This window comes from Ranitomeya variabilis, chromosome 1 (genome assembly GCF_051348905.1).
Source record: "Ranitomeya variabilis isolate aRanVar5 chromosome 1, aRanVar5.hap1, whole genome shotgun sequence".
Taxonomy (NCBI): domain Eukaryota; kingdom Metazoa; phylum Chordata; class Amphibia; order Anura; family Dendrobatidae; genus Ranitomeya; species Ranitomeya variabilis.
The window spans coordinates 604,360,123-604,386,770 of record NC_135232.1 but is presented as its reverse complement, the minus strand read 5'-3'; positions in this window follow the sequence as shown (position 1 = coordinate 604,386,770).

Here is a 26,648-nt window from a genome sequence, read left to right as displayed (position 1 = left end):
ACGGCTCCGCTCCATACACATTGCACACGCTGCTCCGATCCATACACCTTGTACACACACGACTCTGCTACATCCACACTGTAAACACCTCCTGACCTCACATATGCTTACCTTCCAGCGTCATGACAACCAGCAGAGTCCTGTACACGGAGGTCCTTCCGATCATGTGACCCCTGACTCTCCCATCCTGTGACTTCATCACAGGTCCTGAGCCTATGCGCACAGAGCAGCCAATATGCTGCAGTTCTCTGCGGGCGGGTGCAGGGGCTCAGGGACTGGGTGATATGTACACCTCCCAACCAGTGCGGGACAACTAATGTCCCTCCCGGGATCCCGGGGCTGACTGTCAAAATCAGGAGAGTCCCGCGGGATCCGGGACGGTTGGGAGGTGTGCCTATGATGTCATCTGCTTGAGCCTCCCAGGGAGCTGTAGGATGTACATAATCTCTGATGTACCCCGATAGGGACCCAACCCTCAGTGTGCCCCTTTTACTTCAGGTGTTCTGCCATATGTGCCTCAACCTCAAGTGTTTCTCACTCAGTGACTTTAACTCAATTATTTGATTAAACTTTCCCTCACCTCAGGTTTCCCCCCATAAATACCTCAACCTCAGATGTTCCTCCATATTTCCCTAACATTGGGCACTATCTAAGTTTCTCAACCTCATATGCTCTTCCATAAATGCCTCAACCTTACATGTTCCCTCATGAATTCCTAAACCTCACATATTTCCCCCATAAAGGCCTCAACCTCACATAAACCTCCATAAGTTCCTCATACTCACGTTTCCCCATAATTACCTCAACCTCATTGTTAAGAATATATAGCCAGTGGGTCACACAGATCCCACCACTGGCACCACTTTGTCACTGCCACCGGTTGTCAAGGGAACGTAACTACGCTGCCTGCTATCATCAGGACAATTAGAAAGTTGACGGACAAGTGATGGATAAGGACGTGGCTGCTTCCACTACTAGGCTGATTATTCGAAACTGTGGCACCCCAGGAGTTCGGGTACCACAGTGGTGCTGCCTTCCTCTCGGGGAGGGTAATGCTGTGCCTGGAGACAGGAGAGATCCCTTTGGCAGGTAATCTCACATGCAACACTTTCTGATTCCAGGCCAGAAGGGGGAGCTCTAAACCCGGTTTAAGGGGAACTTCCCTATATACATCCTGGTCTGGAGGAGGAGTTAGTTCAGTTGGTAACAGACAGTGGAGGAGCACAGAGGAACCTAAGAGCTGGATGAGGGCTGCGATTGGGCCCCTCTATGCTGAGCGCAGAAAGCGGGCATCGGGAGCCTGAGGCTGTGTGGATCTGCAAGTCCCACAGTAGAACCGGAGGGCAGGAAGCTAAAAGTGACTTGCCCACATAATACCTGAGGTACAGCAACAATTAGAGCCTGGAGTCACTGTGTACAGAGACCCCAAGGGAACTGCTCAAGTTGCCTACCATGCAGCGACTGTCCCAGGACAGAGAGTAACCGAGGACCTTGTCAGGACACTACAGGCAGCAAGGGACTAGTAAACAGCGCAAAGTGGAAGGCTCCCAAACTGACCTGGCAAAGGGATTTCCTCTTGTCTTCAGGCTGCCTGGACCCCAAGGACACCTGTTGCTGGTTCCCTGGACTGAGGCTGACTACAACATCAGTAAACCAGGTAAAGACTGCAACCCTGTGTCCTCCATTTATTTGCCGGGATTCACCATCCCTGCCAAACACGCCAGGAGCCCTAGGGACCCCGCTTTACCTGTGGGAAGCGTCACCATCTTTGCTGCAAAAACATCGCCCCAGAGGACCCTTTTAAGCAGCGTCGGTCACCTCAGACCGAGAACCACAGGTGGCGTCACGATCACAAACTTTATTACAACTCCCTTAAAAGACCTTTCCCTTTTACTTGAGTGCCCAGAGCCACAGACAGGGTCACTGCCACCGTGACCACCCCTTTAATTGCGACCGGAACCGAGTATCCCCACTCCCCTGGTGGGCGACTCAGAACTAACAGTGAGCATATAGTATATACAACTCCGATTCCAATGCATGGAATATATGTATATATTATTATTATCATTATTATTATTATTATACATTTTTATAGCGCCATTTATTCCATGGCACTTTACATGTGAAAAGGGGGCAAATATAGACAAATACATTAAACATGAGCAAAAAACAAGGCACTAACAGGTACAGAAGGAGGGGAGGACCCTGCCGGCGAGGGCTCACAGTCTGCAGGGGATGGGTGAGGATACACTAGAAGAGGGTAGAGCTGGTTGTGCAGTGGTTCAGTAGGTTGAGGATCACTGCAGGCTGTAGGCTTGTTGGAAGAGGTGTCATGGTTCCCAATGGCAAGGGAACGTCAGAGAACTTAAACAACAGACTAGCTCTTGGGTGATGGAATCTCGAGCTGACCGTGAGCTAAACCTACCACACAACTAGCAGTGGCCGGGTGGCGTACCTACGTTTTATCCCTAGACGCCTAGCACCAGCCGGAGGACTAACTAACCCTAATAGAGGAAAAGACAGACCTGGCTTACCTCTAGGGAAATTCCCCCAAAAAGGAGACAGAAGCCCCCCACATATATTGACGGTGAGTTCAGAGGAAAAGACATACGCAGTATGAAGGTAGGTTCAGCAAAGCGAGGTCCGCTTACTAGATAGCAAGAAGATACAATAGGAAACTTCACGGTCAGCTGAAAACCCTATTAAAATACCATCCCGAAATTACTTTAAGACTCATGTGTCAACTCATGACACCGGAGTGGCAATTTCGGCCCACAAGAGCTTCCAGCTACAGAAAAATAACATAACTGTGAACTGGAACAAAAATGCAAAACAAACTTAGGACTAAGAGTCCAACTTAGCTGATAGTAGTCTAGAAGCAGGAACATGCAACAGAAAGGCTCTGGTTACATTGATGGCCGGCACTAGAATAACTGAGCAGCAAGGCTAAATAGGATACACCCATATCCTGATGGAAACAGGTGAACAGAGAAAGTGAAGCACACAAGTCCAGTACCACCAGTGACCACCGGGGGAGCCCAAAAACCAAATTCACAACAGTACCCCCCCCCTCAAGGAGGGGGCACCGAACCCTCACCAGAACCACCAGGGTGATCAGGATGAGCCCTATGAAAGGCACGGACCAAATCAGAGGCATGAACATCAGAGGCTGTCACCCAAGAATTATCCTCTTGACCGTAGCCCTTCCACTTAACCAGATACTGAAGTTTCCGTCTGGAAACACGGGAGTCCAAGATCTTCTCCACAACGTACTCCAATTCACCCTCAACCAACACCGGAGCGGGAGGCTCAACGGAAGGCACAACCGGTACCTCATGCCTGCGCAATAATGACCGATGGAAGACATTATGGATAGAAAAAGATGCTGGGAGGTCCAATCGAAAGGACACGGGGTTAAGAATCTCCAAAATCTTATACGGGCCGATGAACCGAGGCTTAAACTTAGGAGAAGAAACCCTCATAGGGACAAAACGAGAAGACAACCACACCAAGTCCCCAACACGAAGACGAGGACCAACACGACGACGGCGGTTAGCAAAATGCCGAGTCTTCTCCTGGGACAACTCCAAATTGTCCACCACCTGATGTCTAGCCCCCTCAAGCCAATGACGCCACTCCTCAAAAGCCCACTTCATAGCCAAAAGCTCCCGATTACCAATATCATAATTTCGCTCGGTGGGCGAAAATTTTCGAGAAAAGAACGCACAAGGTCTCATCACGGAGCAGTCGGAACTTTTCTGCGACAAGACCGCCCCAGCTCCGATCTCGGAAGCATCGACCTCAACCTGAAAAGGAAGAGTAACATCAGGCTGACGCAACACAGGGGCGGAAGAAAAGCGGCGCTTAAGCTCCCGAAAGGCCTCCACAGCAGCAGGGGACCAATCAGCAACATCAGCACCCTTTTTGGTCAAATCAGTCAAAGGTTTAGCAACATCAGAAAAACCAGTTATAAATCGACGATAAAAATTAGCAAAGCCCAAAAATTTCTGAAGGCTCTTAAGAGAAGAAGGTTGCATCCAATCACAAATAGCCCGAACCTTGACAGGATCCATCTCAATGGAAGAGGGGGAAAAAATGTACCCCAAAAAAGAAATCTTTTGAACCCCAAAAATACACTTAGAACCCTTCACACACAAGGAATTAGCCCGCAAAACCTGAAAAACCCTCCTGACCTGTTGGACATGAGAATCCCAGTCATCCGAAAAAATCAAAATATCATCCAGATACACGATCATAAATTTATCCAAATATTCACGGAAAATGTCATGCATAAAGGACTGAAAGACTGAAGGGGCATTTGAAAGACCAAAAGGCATTACTAAATACTCAAAATGGCCCTCGGGCGTATTAAATGCGGTTTTCCACTCATCCCCCTGCTTAATTCGCACCAAATTATACGCCCCACGGAGATCAATCTTAGAGAACCACTTAGCCCCCTTTATTCGAGCAAACAAATCAGTCAGCAGTGGCAGAGGATACTGATATTTGACTGTAATTTTATTCAAGAGTCGATAATCAATACACGGCCTCAAAGAGCCATCTTTTTTAGATACAAAGAAAAAAACGGCTCCTAAGGGAGATGAAGAAGGACGAATATGTCCCTTTTCCAGGGACTCCTTAATATATTCTCGCATAGCAGCATGTTCAGGTACAGATAGATTAAATAAACGACCCTTTGGAAATTTACTGCCCGGAATCAGATCTATGGTACAATCGCAATCTCTGTGAGGAGGTAGTGAACCAAGCTTAGGCTCCTCAAAAACATCACGATAATCAGACAAAAATTCCGGAATCTCAGAGGGAATAGATGACGAAATGGAAACCAAAGGTACGTCCCCATGAGCCCCCTGACATCCCCAGCTTAACACAGACATAGCTTTCCAGTCAAGGACTGGGTTATGAGATTGTAACCATGGTAATCCGAGCACCAAAACGTCATGTAGATTGTACAACACAAGGAAGCGAATCATCTCCTGATGGTCTGGATTCATACGCATAGTCACTTGTGTCCAGTATTGTGGTTTATTACTAGCCAATGGCGTGGAGTCAATACCCTTCAGAGGTATAGGAACTTCCAGAGGCTCTAGATCAAACCCACAGCGCCTGGCAAAGGACCAATCCATTAGACTCAAAGCGGCGCCAGAGTCGACATAGGCATCCGCGGTAATTGACGATAATGAACAAATCAAGGTCACAGACAGAATAAACTTAGACTGTAAAGTGCCAATTGAAATAGACTTATCAACCTTTTTTGTACGTTTAGAGCATGCTGATATAACATGAGTTGAATCACCACAATAGAAGCACAACCCATTTTTTCGCCTAAAATTCTGCCGTTCGCTTCTGGACAGAATTCTATCACATTGCATATTTTCTGGAGCCTTCTCAGCAGACACCGCCAAATGGTGCACAGGTTTGCGCTCCCGCAAATGCCGATCAATCTGAATAGCCATTGTCATGGACTCATTCAGACCTGTAGGTGCAGGGAACCCCACCATAACATCTTTAATGGCATCAGAGAGACCCTCTCTGAAATTCGCCGCCAGGGCGCACTCATTCCACTGAGTAAGCACAGACCACTTACGAAATTTTTGGCAGTATATTTCAGCTTCATCTTGCCCTTGAGATAGGGCCATCAAGGCTCCCTCAGCCTGAATCTCTAAGTTAGGTTCCTCATAAAGCAACCCCAAAGCCAGAAAAAACGCCTCCACATTGAGCAACGCAGGATCCCCGGGTGCCAATGCAAATGCCCAGTTTTGAGGGTCACCCCGCAGCAAGGAAATTACTATCCTAACCTGCTGTGCGGGATCTCCAGCGGAGCGAGATCTCAGGGAAAGAAATAATTTACAATTATTTTTGAAATTCAGGAAACGAGATCTATCCCCGGAGAAAAATTCTGGTATAGGAATTCTAGGTTCAGATATAGGAGCATGAATAACAAAATCCTGTAAATTTTGAACCTTCGTAGCAAGATTATTCAAACCTGTAGCCAAACTCTGAGGATCCATATTAATCAGGTGAGATCAGAGCCATTCAAGGATTAGAAGGAGAGAGAGAGACAAAGGCTGCAATTAGAGCAGAAATGCAACTGAGTCAACTAAAAAGCAAGCTCAGAAGAAAAAAAAAAAAAAATCTGCAGACTTCTTTTTCTCTCCTTTCTTCTGCCAACGGTTTTAACCCTGGGCCGGCCATACTGTCATGGTTCCCAATGGCAAGGGAACGTCAGAGAACTTAAACAACAGACTAGCTCTTGGGTGATGGAATCTCGAGCTGACCGTGAGCTAAACCTACCACACAACTAGCAGTGGCCGGGTGGCGTACCTACGTTTTATCCCTAGACGCCTAGCGCCAGCCGGAGGACTAACTAACCCTAATAGAGGAAAAGACAGACCTGGCTTACCTCTAGGGAAATTCCCCCAAAAAGGAGACAGAAGCCCCCCACATATATTGACGGTGAGTTCAGAGGAAAAGACATACGCAGTATGAAGGTAGGTTCAGCAAAGCGAGGTCCGCTTACTAGATAGCAAGAAGATACAATAGGAAACTTCACGGTCAGCTGAAAACCCTATTAAAATACCATCCCGAAATTACTTTAAGACTCATGTGTCAACTCATGACACCGGAGTGGCAATTTCGGCCCACAAGAGCTTCCAGCTACAGAAAAATAACATAACTGTGAACTGGAACAAAAATGCAAAACAAACTTAGGACTAAGAGTCCAACTTAGCTGATAGTAGTCTAGAAGCAGGAACATGCAACAGAAAGGCTCTGGTTACATTGATGGCCGGCACTAGAATAACTGAGCAGCAAGGCTAAATAGGATACACCCATATCCTGATGGAAACAGGTGAACAGAGAAAGTGAAGCACACAAGTCCAGTACCACCAGTGACCACCGGGGGAGCCCAAAAACCAAATTCACAACAAAGAGTTAAGTCTTCAGGTTCTTTTTGAAGGTTTCTATGGCAGGCGAGAGTCGATGTGTTGGGGTAGAGAGTTCCAGAGTATGGGGGAAGCACGAGAGAAGTCTTGCATGCGGTTATGGGAAAAAGAGATAAGAGAGGAGTAGAGGAGATCTTGTGAGGATCGAAGTATGTATGTATCGGGAGACCCTGTCACAGATGTATGGAGGACACAGGTTGTGGATGGCTTTGTAAGTCATAGTAAGGGTTTTGAACTGGAGCTTCTGGACAATAGGAAGCCAGTGAAGGGCTTGGCAGAGAGGGGAGGCTGGAGAATAACAGGGAGACAGGTGGTTTAGTCGGGAAGTAGAGTGTAGGATGGATTGGAGTGGTGCCAGAGTGGAGGCCAGAGAGTAGGCGGTTGCAGTAGTCAAGGCGGCAGATGATAAAGGTGTGCACTAGTGTTTTTGTGGTTTAGTTGTCGAGGAATTCGTGGATCCAGGAAATATTTTTGAGTTTGAGATGGCAGGAGGAAGCAAGGGCTTGGATATGTGGCTTGAAAGAGAGGGCAGAGTCGAGGATCACCCCGAGGCACTGAGCATGCGGGACTGGCAAAAGTGAGTAGCCATTGACCTTGATGGATAGGTCTGGTGGAGGGGTAGAGTGAGATGGGGGAAAGATGAATTCTGTTTTGTCCATGTTCAGTTTTAGAAAGCGAGCAGAAAAGAAAGCCGAGATAGCAGATAGACAGTGTAAGATTTTGTTAAGTAAGGAGGTGGGGTCAGGTTCGGATAGGTAGATCTGCCTGTCATCGGCGTAGAGATGATGCTGCAAACTGTGGGATTCTATGAGCTGTCCCAGGCCGAAGGTGTAGATGGCGAAGAGGAGGGGTCCCAGAACTGAGCCTTGAGGGACACCGACAGACAAGGGGCGAGGTGAGGAGGTGGTGTGGGAGAGGGAGACACTGAAAGTTTGGTCTGTTAGATATGATGAGATCCAGGATAGGGCCAAGTCTGTGATGCCAAGAGATGATAGAATCTGTAGCAGGAGGGAATGGTCCACACTGTCAAAGGCAGAAGACAGGTCCAGGAGAAGGAGGACAGAGTAGTGTCGCTTGCTCTTGGTGGTTAGTAGGTCATTGGTGACTTTAGTTAGGGCAGTTTCAGTTGAGTGATGGGGACGGAAGCCAGATTGTAATCGGTCAAAGAGGGAGCAGGAGGAGAGGTGGGAGGACAGTTCAAGATGGACATGCTGTTCCAGTAGTTTTGAGGCATAAGGGAGAAGAGATATCGGGTGATAGCTAGACACAGAGGATGGGTCAAGGGAGGGCTTTTGAGGATGGGTGTGATCTTGGCATGTATGAAGGATGGGGGGAAAACACAGTTTGTAAAGGAGAGGTTGAAGAGGTGTGTTAAGGTTGGGATGAAGACTGTGGTGAGGTTAGGGATGAGGTGGGACGGGAGCGGATCAAGCGTGCAAGTGGTGAGATGTGATCTAGACAGGAGGGTGGAGAGCTGATATTCTGTCATGGTGGAGAAGCTGGTTTTGGAGGAACAGGGTTGAGCAGCTAAGAGGGGCATTGGGCGCTGCGGGCCAAAGCTTTCTCTGATTGTATCGATCTTCTGTTTAAAGGAAGAGGCAAAGCCTTCAGCAGAAATGAGAGGAGAGGGAGGAGGTGCTGGGGGACAGATTAGAGAATTGAAAGTGTTGAAAAGCTGTTTAGGGTTGTGAGACAGGATGGATATGAGAGATGAGAAGTAAGTTTGTTTTGTGGCAGTGAGCATGGAATTAAAGCTGGCGAGGGACTGCTTGTATGTGATGAAGTGCTCAGCAGAGTGGGATCTCTTCCATCTCCGCTCAGCGATCCTGGAAGCCCTTCTCAGTTTTTTTGGTCAGGCTGGTCAGCCAGGGCTGTCTGTTGGTTGTACGAGTTTTGCTATGCATGAGGGGGGCGGCCGAATCAAGTGTTGCTGTTATTATGGTGTTATAAAAAGTGGCAGCAGCATCTGTGTCATGAAGGGAAGCTATGTCTGTACGAGGGAGGAGGGACTCAGAGAGTGATTGTAAATTGAGGTGTTTGAGATTCCTGAGAGGGTGAGTGGATTTTGTTAAAAAAAACACAAAAACATTTGCGCCATTTTTACCCGTAGCATCTCTATTTTTTGTGATCTCGGGTTAGGTGAGGTTAATCCTTTTTTTTATTGATAGATTTAGCAATTCAGAATGCAGCAATACCAAACATATGTATGTTTGATTTTTTTATTGTTTTATTTTGAATGGGGTGAAAGGGGAGTGATTTGAACTTTTATTTTTTTAATATTTTTAAAAGCATTTTTTTTACTTTTGGCATGCTTCAATAGCCTCCGTGGGAGACTAGAAGCTGCCATAACCCGATCGGCTCTGCTGCATACAGGCGATGATCAGATCGTCTGTATGTAGCAGAATACCTCCCTTGCTATGAGCGCTGACCACCGGCGGTGCTCATAGCAATCCAGCAGTGACATAGAGGCTCCAAGAGACCTCTGATTGTCATGCCAATCCATTGGTGACCCGCGAACACGTGATGGGGTCACCGATGGGCGGATTTCCGGCGCGATTGCTGGAAGTGCATGTTAAATGCCGCTGTCAGCGTTTCACAGTGGCATTTAACAGGTTAATAGCCACTGGTGATTTCCGATTCCGGGCACATGTCAGCTGTTCAATACAGCTGACATGTGCCAGGAAAGATGTGGGCTCACCGCAGAAGCTCACATCAAAGGGAGAGAGTGCGACGTGGGCGTATTATTACGCCCAACGTCGTTCAGGGGTTAATCAAGAAAGATAGGCAGTGTTTATAAAAACTATTCATAGATTATAAGCTTTCAAGCTGGGCCCTCATTCCTCTTGGTATCTGATTTGATCTATGTGTTTATTGTTATGCTGTAATATCTATTGTCTGTACAAGTCCCCTCTAAAATGTAAAGTGCTGTGGAATATGTTGGTGCTATAGAAATAAAATTATTATTATTATTTATTATTATTATTACAAGATGAAACAAAATGGAAACAAACAATACATTATGTACAATTACAGTGACAAGCAACAATGTTCTGAACTTTTGACTTTCAGGCTCCATATCTCACTATCCACTATTGCTTTGAACAATAGACTACCATCAGTTTATAGACAATCATCTTGGCTATCTCATACATAAATTTGACTTGTAACTATTTAGCATGTGATTAGTTATGTAGATTCTCATCTCACTGCATTGTTACTGTTTTGCTCTTGGTGGTGGAAAAATCTTTTTCTTCCTGTATATTACAAAATACAACCTGTTCTCACATTCCCTAATAACTCAGTGTACTATTACGTTGATTCCCAAGTGAAATGTCACTGGTCCAAATCGAGGAAATGCCATGAAGAAGATTTCACAAGAAAAGAGAAACAGCATCATCCAGCTCATCGATAGCGGTCTCTCTGCCAAGAAAATTGCCAAACTGCATCATGCAAGTGCCATGACAGTTGAAAGAATACGAAATGAAGTCCATCCTTCCATTTAGAAACCAAAAGGAGGGCGTCCAGGCAAAATATCGGAGTCATCAACACTGCTCATCTCAAGGTCTATCAGTTCTGTTGTGACAAACACGGCAGTGGAGGTGGCTCGTATCTTTCATAATAGTGAAATCACAGACGTCTATGCAAGCACTGTGCAATGCACATTATACAAGTCTGGAATGGTGGACCAAAAAAAGGTGAAGAAACCTTGACTTCAATATCATCAGAAGAAGTGTTGGCTCGAGTTTACAAACAAAGCATGAAAAGGGAACTGTAGAAGATTAGAAATTAGTGATGAGCGAACGTGCTCGCCACTACTCGTTACTCGCCCAAGTATCACTATGCTCGGTGTACACGGCGAGCATTTCCGGGATTATTCGGCGGTAACTAGTGTCTCCACCCAGCATTTTTGGTGGACTTTAGAGACCCAATCACGGTGCAGGGATTGTCTGCCAGGCCATGAAATGCCGCAGCCATCTTTGTTGTGGTCGTGCAGTGATTGGCTTGGCCACACAGCATCATCCCGAGTATAAGAGACCTGGCGCCGCCCTGCTCGCCGCATTCTGTTCCTGTTTCAGTGAGAGTAGGGAGAGCTGGTGCCGAGATAGGGTCAGAATCGTGGTTTTTATAGTTAGTGTAGGTCTGCAACTCTTACATCCACAACTCCTGAGAAATCAACAGTCCTTTTTAGGGCTAATTCGTGGGTCCCGATATTGCAGCGCTAGGCAGGCAGGGCACGGCATATCCACATCAGTGCAAGGGCTGCAGGCACTGTATGTGCGTCCATTGCTCCCACTACATCCCTCCCACAGCTCCATAACTGCCTGCTGCTGCAGCTTATTTACTATATACCAATTTTTATTATTTTTTTTTCAAAAATTCACCCCCCCAAAAAAAAAAATAAACAGTCTGTTCTCTCAGACTGAGGCCTGTTGAAAAATCATAGTTTGTCAGGCATAGTTGTGTGTGCTACCGTTGTGCCACTTTTTTTTTTGGTGTTTTAAATTCACCGAAAAGGGCCTCATATATCTGCGTGCTCCAATTTTGGGCATTGTAGGCCGGTGTACTTATTTTTTGGCTGTCTTATACTCAAATTCTATACAGCACTATTTAGCATAAAAAAAAAATTCAAAGGCCACAGATTTGCCAGTGTGGTATTTCTGTGAGAGCCCTCATATATCTCTGCTCCAAGTTTGGGCATTGTAGGCCGGTGTACTTATTTTTTTGATGTCTTATATTCAAATTCTGTACAGCACTATTTAGCATAAACAAAAATTCAAAGGCCATAGATTTTCCAGTGTGGTATTTCTGTGAGAGCCCTCATATATCTCTGCTCCAAGTTTGGGCATTGTAGGCCGGTGTACTTATTTTTTTGATGTCTTATATTCAAATTCTGTACAGCACTATTTAGCATAAACAAAAATTCAAAGGCCATAGATTTTCCAGTGTGGTATTTCTGTGAAAACCCTCATATATCTCTGCTCCAAGTTTTGCCATTGGAGGCCGGTGTACTTATGTTTTGGCTGTCTGATACTCAAATTCTATACAGCACTATTTAGCATAAAAAAATTCTAAGGCCACAGATTTGCCAGTGTGGTATTTCTGTGAGAGCCCTCATATATCTCTGTGCTCCAAGTTTGGGCATTGTAGGCCGGTGTTCTTATTTTTTGGCTGTTTTATACTCAAATTCTATATAGCACCATTTAGCATAAAAAAAACCAAGGCCACAGATTTTCCAGTGTGGTATTTCTGTGAGAGCCCTCATATATCTCTGTGCTCCAAGGTTGTGCATTGTAGGCCAGTGTACTTATTTTTTGGCTGTCTTATACTCAAATTCTATACAGCACCATTTAGCATAAAAAACCCAAGGCCACAGATTTTCCAGTGTAGTATTTCTGTGAGAGCCCTCATATATCTCTGTGCTCCAAGGTTGTGCATTGTAGGCCAGTGTACTTATTTTTTGGCTGTCTTATACTCAAATTCTATACAGCACCATTTAGCATAAAAAAAACCAAGGCCACAGATTTGCCAGTGTAATATTTCTGTGAGAGCCCTCATTTATCTCTGTGCTCCAAGTTTGGGCATTGTAGGCCGGTGTACTTATTTTTTGGCTGTCTTATACTCAAATTCTATACAGCACTATTTAGCATAAATTAATTTCACAAAAAAAAAAAACCCAAAAATTGAGTACAGTCTGTTAGGTCAGGCTGAGGCCTGCCTGATGTTTGGGTTTGAAAAATCGTAGATTTGCAGGCATACTGATCAGATATTATTTTGCTACTAATAAAGACATTTGTGTTGAGCATTTAAATAGTGCAATACTCCATTTAAAATGGTTAAGGCAAGGGGCAAAGGATGGGGAAGTGGACGTGATGCTGATGGTGCATCCAGAGGACAAGGCCGTGGCCAAGGTGAAAGTGGGCAACAACAAAGACCCACATCTTGTCGCTCGACCTTCCTGTCCCAGTTTCTAGGGGACCGCAGCACACCACTATTGAAGCCAGAGCAGTGTAAAACGGTTGTTGGTTGGATAGCGGATAATGCTTCCAGTCACTTAGCCACCACTACCACCTTGTCTTCCACACGGTCAAGTCTGAGTAGCCGTGAGTGTGGCCAGGATATTCCTCACCCTGATCCTCCTTCCTCCCACCATGCCGAATGCCCTGAGACACTCCCACACTTGGACACTCTGAAGAGCTTTTCAGTTTTCCATTTCAAGATTCAGAAATCTCTGCCGGTCAACTTGAAGTGGGGAAAGATGAGATCGCATGTAGAGCTGCCCAAAGCTTTGACCAGCCCCGATCACACGAAGGCGATGGTGGGAAAGTGTCAGAAGAGGTGGACGATGATGAGACACAATTGCCAGAAAGTCAGGAGGAGGAGCAGGGTGCGGATGTGGAAGACGAGGTGGTGGATGACATAGTGACTGACCCAACCTGGCAGGAGGACATGCATAGCGAGGACAGCAGCACAAATGGGGAAGGAGGCATATCCCACCAACAGGCAAGAAGAAGCAGTGTGGTGGCCACAGATAGAAGGCGTGCATCCATTCCCTGTAACACCAACATCAGGGAAGTTGCCATACCAACTGTTAGTTCTTCCCGAGTCTGGTTATTTTTTAAAGACTCTGCCGATAACCCCAAACAGACCATTTGCAGCACCTGCCATGCCCTCATCAGCAGGGGTAGCAAAACAACCAGCCTGACCACCACCAGCATGATCAGGCACATGCAAGCAAAGCAATTGACTTTGTGAGCCGAACCCCAGGCTCCAGGACCACTGCCTGCTGGTCACACCACTGCTTCTTCCACTGTTTTGCGTAGAAGCCAATCCACAGTACACAGTGCATGTGAAGATGCCTCTAGCCCTGCACCTGTTGTGGCCCACAGTCAAGCAGCATCATCAGCAAGCCCGTCCATGTCCTTGTCCCAGCACAGCGTTCAGTTGTCTATAACCCAGTCTTTGGAACGCAAGAGGAAATACCCAGCCAACACCCCACAGGCCTCAGTCCTCAATTCTTATAGCACTGCAGCACTGCCTCAGCCAAGCAGCAACAGGCTGTACTAAAGCTAATCTGCATAGGTGACAAACCGCACAATGCAGAAGAGTTGTGGACAGCGCTGAAAGAGCAGTCAGATGTTTGGATGACGCCGCTGAACCTACAGCCAGGCATGGTCGTGTGTGACAATGTCTGGAACCTGGTGGTGGCTCTGAGGCAAGGTGAGCTCACACACGTACCTTTCTTGGCCCATGTGCTTAACCTCGTGGTTTAACGTTTTCTGAAAAGCTACCCGGAGCTGTCGGATCTGCTAGTGAAAGTACGCCATCTGTCTGCCCATTTTAGAAAGTCAACTACAGCTTCAGCCACCCTTGCCATGCTTCAACAGCGTTTTCAGCTTCCAGCTCACCGACTGTTGCGTGATGTCCCCACGCGCTGAAACTCTACGCTGCATATATTGGAAAGGATTTGTGAGCAGAAGAGGGCCGTTGTTGACTACCAACATCAACAAGGCCGTCGAATTTCAGGTCAGACTCTACACCTAAGACCTCAGGAGTGGACATGGATGTCAGACATATGTAACATCCTCCAAAACTTTGAGGACTGCACCAAGACGGTGAGCGGCGATGACGCCATAATTAGCGTTACCATCCCGCTTCCAGGCATTCTGAAAACCTCTCTGCTCACAATCAAAGAGGATGCATTGCAGGCGGAGCACAAGGACATGGAGCAAGGATTCGGAAACATACAGGTGGATTACACTCAGCCCAGCCTCATGTGTTCTCAACGTGGATTGGTAGGCAATGAGGAGGAGGAGGAAGAACAGGAGCTACTTTCATGCGCTATAGACGGTACTACAAACACATCTGTATTAGCTTCTGTTCAGCGGGGATGGCCTGAGGACAGGGAGGAGGAGGTTGAGGATGAGGAGGACAGCATGGTCAGTCATCCTGTTGGTGAGGACACAGAAGTCTTGCCTGTTAGCAGTCTGGCATGCATGGCTGACTTTATGTTCCTTCATTTCACGTGACCCTCGGAATATCAAAATTTTGGGTGACACTCATTACTGGATGGTGATACTTCTAGACCCACGCTACAAGGAGAACTTTCAATCTCTTCTGCCTGAGGCAGAGAGGTGTACTAAAATGTTACAGTATGAGAGGGCCCTTGTAGTGGAATTACTTAGAAAATTCCCATGTGAGAACGCTGGCAGCAGACATCAGAGTTTGCTGTACAACCAAGGAGTCCAAGCGAGAGAGACAGAACTACAATCCAGCTCAGGCAGGGGAACAATGGCCAAGTTCTGGGACAGTTTTCTCAGACCCTCCCATCGTGGCAGCACAGAGGCAAGGGGCGCTGTTACAAGAAGTGCAATGATTGGGAAGATGGTGAGGGAGTACCTTGCAGATTGATCAAACGTCCTCCATGATTCCTCTGTGCCTTTTTATTATTGGGTATCCAAGCTGGACACGTGGCATGAACTGGCTCTCTACGCCTTGGAGGTCCTGGCTTGCCCTGCTGCTAGCGTTCTGTCAGAAAGGGTTTTTAGTGCCGCTGGTGGAATTATAACAGATAAGCGCATCCGCCTGTCAACCGAAAATGCTGACAGGCTGACTCTTATAAAAATGAACAAGGCCTGGATTGGGAAAGACTTCTGCATACCACCAAGTGAAAACAGCAAAACATAATCTCAAATACATTCTCTCTTTTGGGGAGGTGTATTCTCAAGCACCTCTTCACAACCACACATGGGTATACGCTTCCACATTTGGTCTATTTGTTGTTATCCCCTCCTTATGCTCATCCTCATCATCCAGAACCACTAGATGACCAGGGTGAATGTGCTCTGTACTGTTATAGGCCGGTGATTTTTGGGCACGGGGGCTGTGAAGGCACTATTTTGTAAAAACAGGACCCCACATTGGGGAATTGAGCATTACATTACATTGGGTCTACTTCTTAAGTCTATCTCCTGCAATGTGTCCTTTAACTGCCAATAGATCACAAGGGTGAACGTGCCGGTGAAGTTTGGGCAAGGGGCCTGCGATGGCACCAGTGTATTTTTTAAAAAGGTAACCCCTCTGGGGAACTGTTTGGCAGATCATGCACTGCATTACAAGTCTCAGAGACACACACCACTACACTGCGCCTAAATCTTAACTCTGTCTCCTGCAATGTCTCTTGTTTAACTGCCACTGGATCACCAGGGTGAACGTGCTCTGTACTGTTATAGGCTGGTGAATTTTTGGCAAGGGGCCTGCGATGGCACTGGTATATTTTTAAAAAAGTTACCCCACATTGGTGAAACCTCATCCTTGTTGGCAAAGATTTCATAGCAATTCTGTACCTTAAAGAGCTCCCTTAAAAAGCTCCTTTTTGAGTTGCTTGTTTGCTCACATTGGACACAATACACTTCATATAAATTTGATAAAGCAATGCTGTTAGTTTGGCTCAGCAGTTCATTACAAACATTTCTTTGTCAACTACATTAGTTTCTCTCCTTGAGAGCCATAACTTTGGCTGCCTCAAATGTACAAATGGCAAATATGCAAATGGTGATTTGTAACTATGATTTAAATACTGTATACCGAATGTATTCAGACAATCACATAGCTGCATTTCTTGTAAAACATTTACAGATGTGACAGACAATGCTCATAGTGACACAATCTTGATAAATGTTTGTTTATTCACTTCACGAACAGTTCTAAGCCTCTATATGTTTGCTGTTTGTCATTGTAAAACATTAAGGTTTACTGAAACTATGCCGGTGATGGTTTGATCTAAATCCTTGTGACTTTATATTTTCTAGGGGTTTATGGCCCCTCGTCTGATGAGTCCATGATATCTCAGTTTCATCCAACCTTGAAAAGTGACCACTTGAAGGTCTGGGTGAAACTAGAGTTACTGCATAGTGTAAATCACTATATAAAACCAAAGAAACATGACTAAGACAGATGCCAAAACTGGGGTACCTGTACATGTACAGTGTGCTGATACCTGCATAATTGGGGACGGCCATGCAGTGTAGGTAATCTCCCAGTGGTTCTCTGTCTTGGTGTTGCTTCTCTGATATTCCAGATGGATAATGTTTAAAGGCCTCTTGGTGATGATCTAAGTATACTGTATGTAGTTAATCTTCATATATACATATAATCACTATATCTATTTAATCCTTATATGTACTTATCAACCTGTGTATGTTAACATATACTAAAGTGTACACACTCACACTATTCAATCATACTATTCCTTGAATTTTGTTGTTAGCAATAAAATTGTGTTGTATTGCAAGTATTAGCCTTTTTTTAAAGCTGTATCTGAACCTTAGTGTTAAAAGCATGGCAAATAAAATTGCAAAATTCTTCTGTAAATAATTGTGCAACAAGGGAACCATCATACCATTACAAAATACGAGTGGATTTTCATGGGCCCATCCAATATGTGGGTTCCAATGCCTAATGGGGTGCATATGACTGACTATGCAGCAGGGCTCGCCTTCCTGCCAATGTATAAAACAAAGGGGTATGGAGCACAAAATGCATATTGTGAAGTGGAATTTCATGGGCCCATCCAGTATGTGGTTTCCAAGGCCTAATGGGGTGCATATGACTGACTATGCAGCAGGGCTCGCCTTGCTTCCAATGTGTAAAACAAAGCAGTATGGAGCACAAAATGCATATTGTAAAATGGATTTTCATGAGCCCATCCAGTATGTGGGTTCCAAGGCCTAATGGGGCGCATATGACTATGCTGCAGGGCTGGCCTTGCTGCCAATGTGTAAAACAAAGGAGTATGGGAGTACAAAATGCATACTGAGAAGTGGATTTTCATGGGCCCATCCAGTATGTGGGTTCCAAGGCATAATGGGGTGCATATAACTATGCTGCAGGGCTGGCCTTGCTTCCAATGTGTAAAACAAAGTAGTATGGAGCACAAAATGCATATTGTGAAGTGGATTATCATGGGTCCATCCAGTATGTGGGTTCCAAGGCCTAATGGGGTGCATATGACTGACTATGCAGCAGGGCTCGCCTTGCTTCCAATGTGTAAAACAAAGCAGTATGGAGCACAAAATGCATATTGTGAAGAGGATTTTCATGGGCCCATCCAGTACGTGGGTTCCAAGGCGTAAGGGGGGGCATATGAATTGGTAGCAGGGCAGGCCTTGCATTCAATGCAACACTTTTTCAGGAGTCCCCCCTAGACATCTTATGAAAGGGGTATTGTAGTGCGTAGTAATTGTTGGCAGCCCATCCACTCACAGCGAAGGCTACAACAGTTTAGGAGACCCACTGTTTCATAATGGCCCTTTAAGAAGATTAATGCCGCCTGATGCACCAGTAGAAATAGGCCCTGTGACTTTAGGAGTCCCTCCTTCATAAATGAAACAAGATGGGTCTGCTTATGTGTCACACACCACATGGCCAGCTAGGGGTGTTAAATGTTACAATGACATTTCCCAGTGAATGCATTTGTAGTGGTTGAAAGCAATGTTAAAGTTGGAAAACGCTTCAAAAATGCTGCGTCTGAACTAAGCCTAAGTGGGGGAGGAAATTTTTGGTCTGGGGTTAATTATTTGTCCTTACAGGCAAGTCATTAACCTGCAAAGGATGTACCTTGACATATTTCCAAGCAAAACCCGTTTTGGTTTCGTTTTAATGTGTTTTTTGTGGCACCAGGAAAAATGGCATGAATCTCGGAAAAAATTTATTAAAGCTGTGAACTATGAGTCAGGAATGCTCCGGGGGCGATCCCCATGAGGTCCCTGTGTCATTTGAGCAGTGTTTCTATCATTTTCAGACGTTTTTAGACCTTAAAAGGACCCCGGGGGGATCGTGGTAAAAAATACTCAGGTCTGCCATAGACCTACATTGGGCTCGTTGTTCTGGACGAGTACCCGAGTGTTCCAATTTGCTCAACCCGAGCAACGAGCACCCGAGCATTTTAGTGCTCGCCCATCACTATTAGAAATGAGTAATTTGGAACGATGAAATGAAAGTCATTAGACTATGGTCTGATGGATGCAAATGGGTCTGGAAGAAACAAGGGAAAAAGGGGCTATCGGATCGAGAAATTAAAGGAACTGGTGGAGGAAGCCTCATGATATAGGGAAGTATCGCAGCTAAAGCCGTTGGATGCTTGACCAGGATTAATAGTGGTCTCAATGCTGCGCTATATGTGAGTTTTCTACAAGATGAGTTACTTTGTATGAGTTACATTGATGAGTTACATTGATGAGTTACATTGTATGTAACCATTACAATGAAACCCTGCAAAGTGCCCTGGATGAAGCTGCTCCTCCTATACATAGAGCAACTCGACACAGACGGCGACAACCGTGGCACACGCTGCAAACACGCTTCCTGCAGCGATGCTCCAGGTGCGCCGAACGTCTGTGGAGAAAATCTTATCTACCCGAAGATTTCATCCATTATAAGTTCATGCTAAAAACATACAACTCTGCCCTTCACCTCTCCAAACAAACCTATTTCAACACCCTCATCACCTCACTGTCCAATAACCCTAAACGTATCTTCGACACTTTCCAGTCCCTACTCAACCCAAGAGAGCAGGCCCCAACCACAGATCTCCGCGCTGAAGATCTGGCCAATTACTTCAAAGAAAAAATTGACCACATTCGCCGGGAAATCATCTCCCAATCTCTTCATACCAGGCACTGTCCTCCCTCCCCCACTGCATCTAGTTCACTCTCTGACTTTGAACCAGTTACTGAAGAAGAAGTAAGCAGGCTCCTTGCATCTTCTCGCCCGACCACTTGCACCAGTGACCCCATTCCATCACATCTCCTCCAGTCCCTTTCCCCGGCTGTCACCTCTCACATAACAAAAATATTCAACCTTTCCCTCACTTCCGGTATTTTTCCCTCCTCATTTAAGCATGCCATCATACATCCATTACTTAAAAAACCCTCCCTCGACCAAAACTGTGCCGCTAATTATAGACCTGTCTCTAATCTTCCCTTCATCTCTAAACTCCTGGAACGCCTGGTCCACTCCCGTCTTACCCGCTATCTCTCAGATAACTCTCTTCTCGACCCTCTTCAATCTGGCTTCCGCTCTTTACACTCTACTGAAACTGCCCTCACTAAAGTCTCTAATGACCTACTAACAGCTAAATCTAATGGTCACTACTCCATGCTAATTCTATTGGATCTTTCCGCAGCATTCGACACTGTGGATCATCAGCTCCTCCTCACTATGCTCCGCTCCATCGGCATCAAGGACACCGTTCTCTCTTGGTTCTCCTCCTATCTCTCTGACCGATCCTTCACTGTATGTTTTGCTGGTTCCTCCTCCTCTCACCTTCCCCTTACTGTTGGGGTTCCTCAAGGATCAGTCCTAGGCCCCCTCCTCTTCTCTTTGCATACTGCCCCTATTGGACAAACAATCAGTAGATTTGGTTTCCAGTACCATCTCTATGCTGACGACACCCAATTATACACCTCTTCTCCTGCTTTCACTCCGACCTTCTTAGAAAACACCAGTGATTGTCTTACCGCTGTCTCTAACATCATGTCCTCCCTCTATCTGAAACTGAACCTGTCAAAAACTGAACTCCTCGTGTTCTCTCCCTCTACTAACCTACCTTTGCCTGACATTGCCATCTCCGTGTGTGGTTCCACCATTACTCCAAAGCAACATGCCCGCTGCCTTGGGGTTATCCTTGATTCCGAGCTTTCATTCACCCCCCACATCCGATCACTGGCTCGCTCTTCTTATTTGCATCTCAAAAACATTTCTAGAATTCGCCCTTTTCTTACTTTCGACTCTGCAAAAACTCTTACTGTTTCTCTTATTCATTCCCGTCTGGACTATTGTAACTCTCTACAAATCGGCCTCCCTCTTACCAAACTCTCCCCGCTCCAATCTGTCCTGAATGCTGCTGCCAGGATCATATTCCTCACCAACCGTTACACCGATGCCTCTACCTTGTGCCAGTCATTACACTGGCTACCCATCCACTCCAGAATCCAGTACAAAACTACTACCCTCATCCACAAAGCACTCCATGGCTCAGCACCACCCTACATCTCCTCTCTGGTCTCAGTCTACCACCCTACCCGTGCCCTCCGCTCCGCTAATGACCTCAGGTTAGCATCCTCAATAATCAGAACCTCCCACTCCCGTCTCTAAGACTTTACACGTGCTGCGCCGATTCTTTGGAATGCACTACCTAGGTTAATACAATTAATCCCCAATCCCCACAGTTTTAAGCGTGCCCTAAAAACGCATTTGTTCAGACTGGCCTACCACCTCAACGCATTAACCTAATTATCCCTGTGTGGCCTATTAAAAATAGAAAAAAAAAAAAAAAAAAACCACATAATCAGGTTCCTTGCATCGTGTTCTCATACACTTTATGCAGTTAATAGCACTCTGTGTCTGTACTGCTACATACTTAGGCAGTTAACTGGTTCATGCAGCTTTACATGAACACCCGAGCCTTACACTATGGCTGGTCCAAATAACTAAAGCAATTGTTACCATCCACCTCTCGTGTCTCCCCTTTTCCTCATAGTTTGTAAGCTTGCGAGCAGGGCCCTCATTCCTCCTGGTATCTATTTTGAACTGTGATTTCTGTTATGCTGTAATGTCTATTGTCTGTACAAGTCCCCTCTATAAGTTGTAAAGCGCTGCGGAATATGTTGGCGCTATATAAATAAAAATTATTATTATTATTATTATTATTATTATTACTTCGTACACTAGAGTACTATGGATATGAAAAGGACAACAGTGTTACAACAAGACAGCAACACAAAGCATACATCGAGATTCGAGAAGAAATGGTTCAATGACAATGAAGTAGAGGTGCTGGATTGGCCCCCACAGACCCCAGACCTCAACCCAATTGAACACGTGTGGGTTGAGTTGAGGAAAAATCTGTATACATACCCAAGTGAATTGACCCGTATGCACCAACTTTGGGAATATATGAAAGAGACCTGGGATCAGATTTCGGTAGTGACATGTTTGAATCAGGCAGAGATGAAACCGAAAGGTGGATTTACAAAGTACTAACAATATAATTAAAATAAAAATTTTGATTTTTAAGAGCAAAACAATTAAATTAAACAATTAAATGACAAGAATCTGCATAACTAATCATATGCTAAATAGTGTAAAATCATATTTATGTTTGAGATGGCTAAGATAATTGTATAAAAAGACGTTAGTCTCACATTCAAAGCAGTAGTGGATGGTGAGATATGGAGACTGAAAGTCAAAAGTTCAAAACATTGTTACCCTTTTGCTCATCACCGTACATAAAATAAAAAGGAATAACTAAAACTGATATCACGGAAATGGCTCAGAGCTTACCGGAGTGAGGGACTCCAGGAAAATGGACAGAACCTACAGCAAGCTGCACCTTCCAAGAACTAACAAATGACCCAGAACCCAATACTGCATTTTATTAGCTCAGGTTTACACCCACACACCTCCCCTTGATGAGCTCATGTGGGGGCAGATAGTGGGATGTGCAGGGTCTGTTAGAATTTTATGAGGTCCCCAACTTACAGGATATCTTCGCCCCTGCAGATTTCAGTTGGTAGATATTGACATCATATTTCTAATCATGATTTTAATGTTATATAGAGATCAAACATGGTCTGGTTTGCATAATCTGTCAGGTGTGAGTGAATGTGTTCTTTTTGACCCTTTGCTATGATGGCGAAAATCTATATTCCATAAATGTTGTATCAAAACAAAACCACAATATTCACATCTGGACATTTTAGAAATAAAGCCTGGACCGCTCTCCGAGAATTCCTTAGAACTAAGGATGCTTCTTCCTTGGAACAAAGGCAGCCTCTGCATTTCTAGTCTCCTGTGTAAACAGATCTCAAAGCTTACTATCTTTTCTAACAGATATCCTGTTTTAATCACCGGTCCACGACTGGAGGTCTCTGCTTCAAAGCAGGAATGTTCGTGACGCCACCTGTGGTATTCGGTCAGGATGACCGACGCTGCTTTAAGGGGTCCGCTGGGGTGATGTTATGGCAGCTAGATGGCACACCTTCCCACAGGTGAAGTGTATCCCCAGGGCTTCCTGGTGTGTAGATGGAGAATGATGAATGGCGCAGTGAAGAAAGAGGACACAGGGTTGCAGTCTCTTTACCTTTACTGAAGACTTCAGCATCCACAGTCCAGAGCACCAGATCACAGGGCAGACAGAGTCCGGCCGGTTTGGAGGCAAGTCCAGAGTTCCCTTATCCAGGTGGAAATCAGTAGCATTCCTTTGCACTGCGGTGGTGTTGTCCCTTACTGCCTATGGCTTCACATAAGGGTCTCACAGATGCGATGTTTCGCTCTCTCTGTCCCCCATATAGGATAGGACAATACCCGTATGACTGGTGACTTGAGCCTGTTTATAGAGTCTCTGAGATAACCCGGCTCTGTAGGTGTCACCGTGCCTCCTGGGTGTAAGTGCGGACAGGTAACCTGCAATTAGCTGTCCTGCCGGTCTCTGAAATAAGGCGTAGAGGTCCTTACTCCCTCGGTATTCCGGCTACCGGGATGTTGCGCCTCAGAAGGAGACAGCTTGAGCGGGGCTGGTCTCCTTCTGGTATCCTCTCCTTTGCTTCAACTTCCTTCACGCTCGCTGCAATACAATTCTGCCTTTCAATGTAGGAGTTGTGGAGGAATAGTGGTGGTATCAGCTTTGACACTAGGGGGCGCTGTGGTGGGTGCGCGTTTCCTAACATTTCGAGCGCACCAGCCCTTTTCATCCTTGTGTCGGATGTAGGTCACATGAACCCCTCGGCATACATCCCGTTCAGGATGCCCCTACCTTAGATGGGATTCCACATCACCGCGGGTGACATAGACCTTTGTCGGGAGTCCGGATTCCTGAATGAAACTCCAACCCCTTTTAGGGTAGAAGGCCACTAAACCCCGTCTGGCTGGAGGATTGTCCTGTGTTTTACATTGGACTTCATGCTCCTTTCTCTCTTTCCATTGTAATATCAAGCATTGTCTATATTCCTCCCAGGTGAGGACTTTGATATAGGACCCTCCCGATTGGGCCTCCCCAGTGGACCCGCTCAACCTGGCTCTCGGTGCGTCCCATCAGAAAATCACACCCTCAGGACTCACGTCCAGCGGTATGCCCACGGGTGCTGGGAACAGGATTAGTGTCTCGTCGGTGGTGTTGGGAGTCACTGGAGCAGGAGCGAAGGCTGGGGTCTGGTCATAGTCTGGGAGAGGGACTGTCACTGGAGCGGGATCGGTCACCGGGGCAGGGTCGTTTTCTACACCTGCGTCTGATGTGGTTCCATCCATGCCGGTCCACTCCGCTGATGAGGATGCTGGAGTCAGCTGCGGCACGGACTGCGACTCTTCCAGCGCTCTCTTCCTGCACAGGACCGACTTCCATTTCTTCACTGCGGTCAGCTCTGTGTCCAGGAGCTGGCAGCTCAGCGTCTCCACCTGTGGCTCCAGGAAGTCCGGATCCTCCAGCAGTGGTGAGTTCGGGTCCTCTTCCGGTGGCTTGTGATGGTCCTGGGTCACTTCGTCGTCGTTCAAGTACCCACTGGTCGCCATCCCCGCTCCTGGCTCTGCGGCCACACACGCATGCTGTTCCTCTATTTTCTGGGGGCGGGACTCCTTCTTCTCTTTGTTCCCGCCATTGCAGATTAGGAGGCGGACATCTTTGGCAGATGGGCAGGTGCTCATCGAGTAGTAGCATTCGTAGGGGGCGTTCATCACTGTTCGCGCCACTTTGGTAGTCTCTTCCCATGATGGCACGCCCTTCTCCGGCGCTCCTCGTGGCGCTGTAATGGTGGCGGTTTTGGCGGCAAATCACGGTTCATTAGTCATACAGTCTTTTAGCACAAATCATGGTTAGGCACAGTTCTGGCACAGTCTTTAGGTGCACATGACCCAATTTACGGGGTTTAGTAGATCCTGTTCATGATGCCAAAATGGATCGCCCCCAAGGGCCATGGGGTACTCGGAAGGAGACAGCTTGAGCGGGGCTGGTCCCCTTCTGGTATCCTCTCCTTTGCTTCGACTTCCTTCACACTCGCTGCAATACAATTCTGCCTTTCAATGTCTCTTTCTGGGAGCTGCAGCTCTGAGGGCATGCACAGCTCCTTTAACCTTCCATCCTCCTCAGACTCTGGTCTGGAACTTTCTAACTTTCCCTACAGACTACCAGTTATATATATATATGGGGAGTGACCTAATAAATAAGAGCAGGAGCTCCCCCTGGTGGTCTGAAGTGTGAAATGTGTTGCATGTTTGTGATACCTGGATGCAGTTATCCTTCTTTGCCTCCAAACGAAGCATCACTCTCCCCAAGAGGAAAGCAATACCACTGCGACGACTAGGACTCTGGGGCGCCACAAGTACAACCTCACATGTTGCTCTTTAAGTACCTAAAACTCACATGTGCCTCCACCTCGTATGTCCCCCCATAAGTCCCTCAACCATAGGTGATGGAATGACCAGGTATGATCAGTTTGGCAGCTCAGCTGGCAGCATAATGGATGCTCAATGAGAGCTGTTGAGGTGGCTGATTTTGGCCACTGATGAGCACCAACTGATCTATATGCAACTTTTTAAGCATTCGTTTATTGACCAGCTAACACTGACCGGCAAAAAATGATGGGGACAGAATTACTGTAAATGCGATAGTGTTGTCCCAATTACAGCAGAAAGTTATTGGCAGCACATCCCCCATTTGTGGTGACAAACTGTCGTATCACCTGATGAACAAGCAGATGATCGATGTCATGTTTACAAGGGTTGGATAATCGGAAATAATCTAACGAAGGCTTGTTTGCCGATTGTCTCATTTAAAGGGAACCTGTCACCCCCAAAGTCAATGATGAGGTAAGCCCACCGTCATCAGGGGCTTATCTACAGCATTCTGTAATGCTGCAGATAAGCCCCCGATGTTACCTGAAAGAGGAGAAAAAGAGGTTAGATTATACTCACCCAGGGGCGGTCCCGCTGCGGTCCGGTCCGATGGGTGTCTCAGGTCCGCTCCGGCGCCTCCTATCTTCATTCCATGACATCCTCTGGTCTTGACGCCACGGCTCCGGCACAGGCGTACTTTGTCTGCCCTGTTGAGGGCAGAGCAAAGTACTGTAGTGTGCCTCTCTGACCTTTCTGGCGCCTGCGCACTGCAGTACTTTGCTCTGCCCTCAACAGGGCAGACAAAGTACACCTGCGCCGGAGCCGCAGCGTGAAGCCCAGAAGAGGACGTCATGGAATTATAATGGGAGGCGCCGGAGTGGACCTGAGACGCCCATCGGAGCGGGACCGCCCCTGGGTGAGTATAATCTAATGTCTTTTTCTCCTCTTTCAGGTAACATCGGCGGCTTATCTACAGCATTACAGAATGCTGTAGATAAGCCACTGATGACGGTGAGCTTACCTCACCATCGATTTTGGGGGTGACAGGTTCCCTTTAAATGGTCCTTTAGCAACAATGGCTCATACACAACACATAGACCTAGATAAACCGCTCAGCCTTTGGTATCAGGCATATGTTCTTGGAGATTTACTTCCCATTAGCCTTGAGGATAGGGAGATGTAAAAAGAATATTCTAGAAGAGATAGAGCAGCCTCGTTAATGGATTCTCTCCTTCCCTCTCATTACAGATCTATAAATCTAATTGTCTGCTCATAAAGCTGTCAACTTCTTGCAGACAGCAC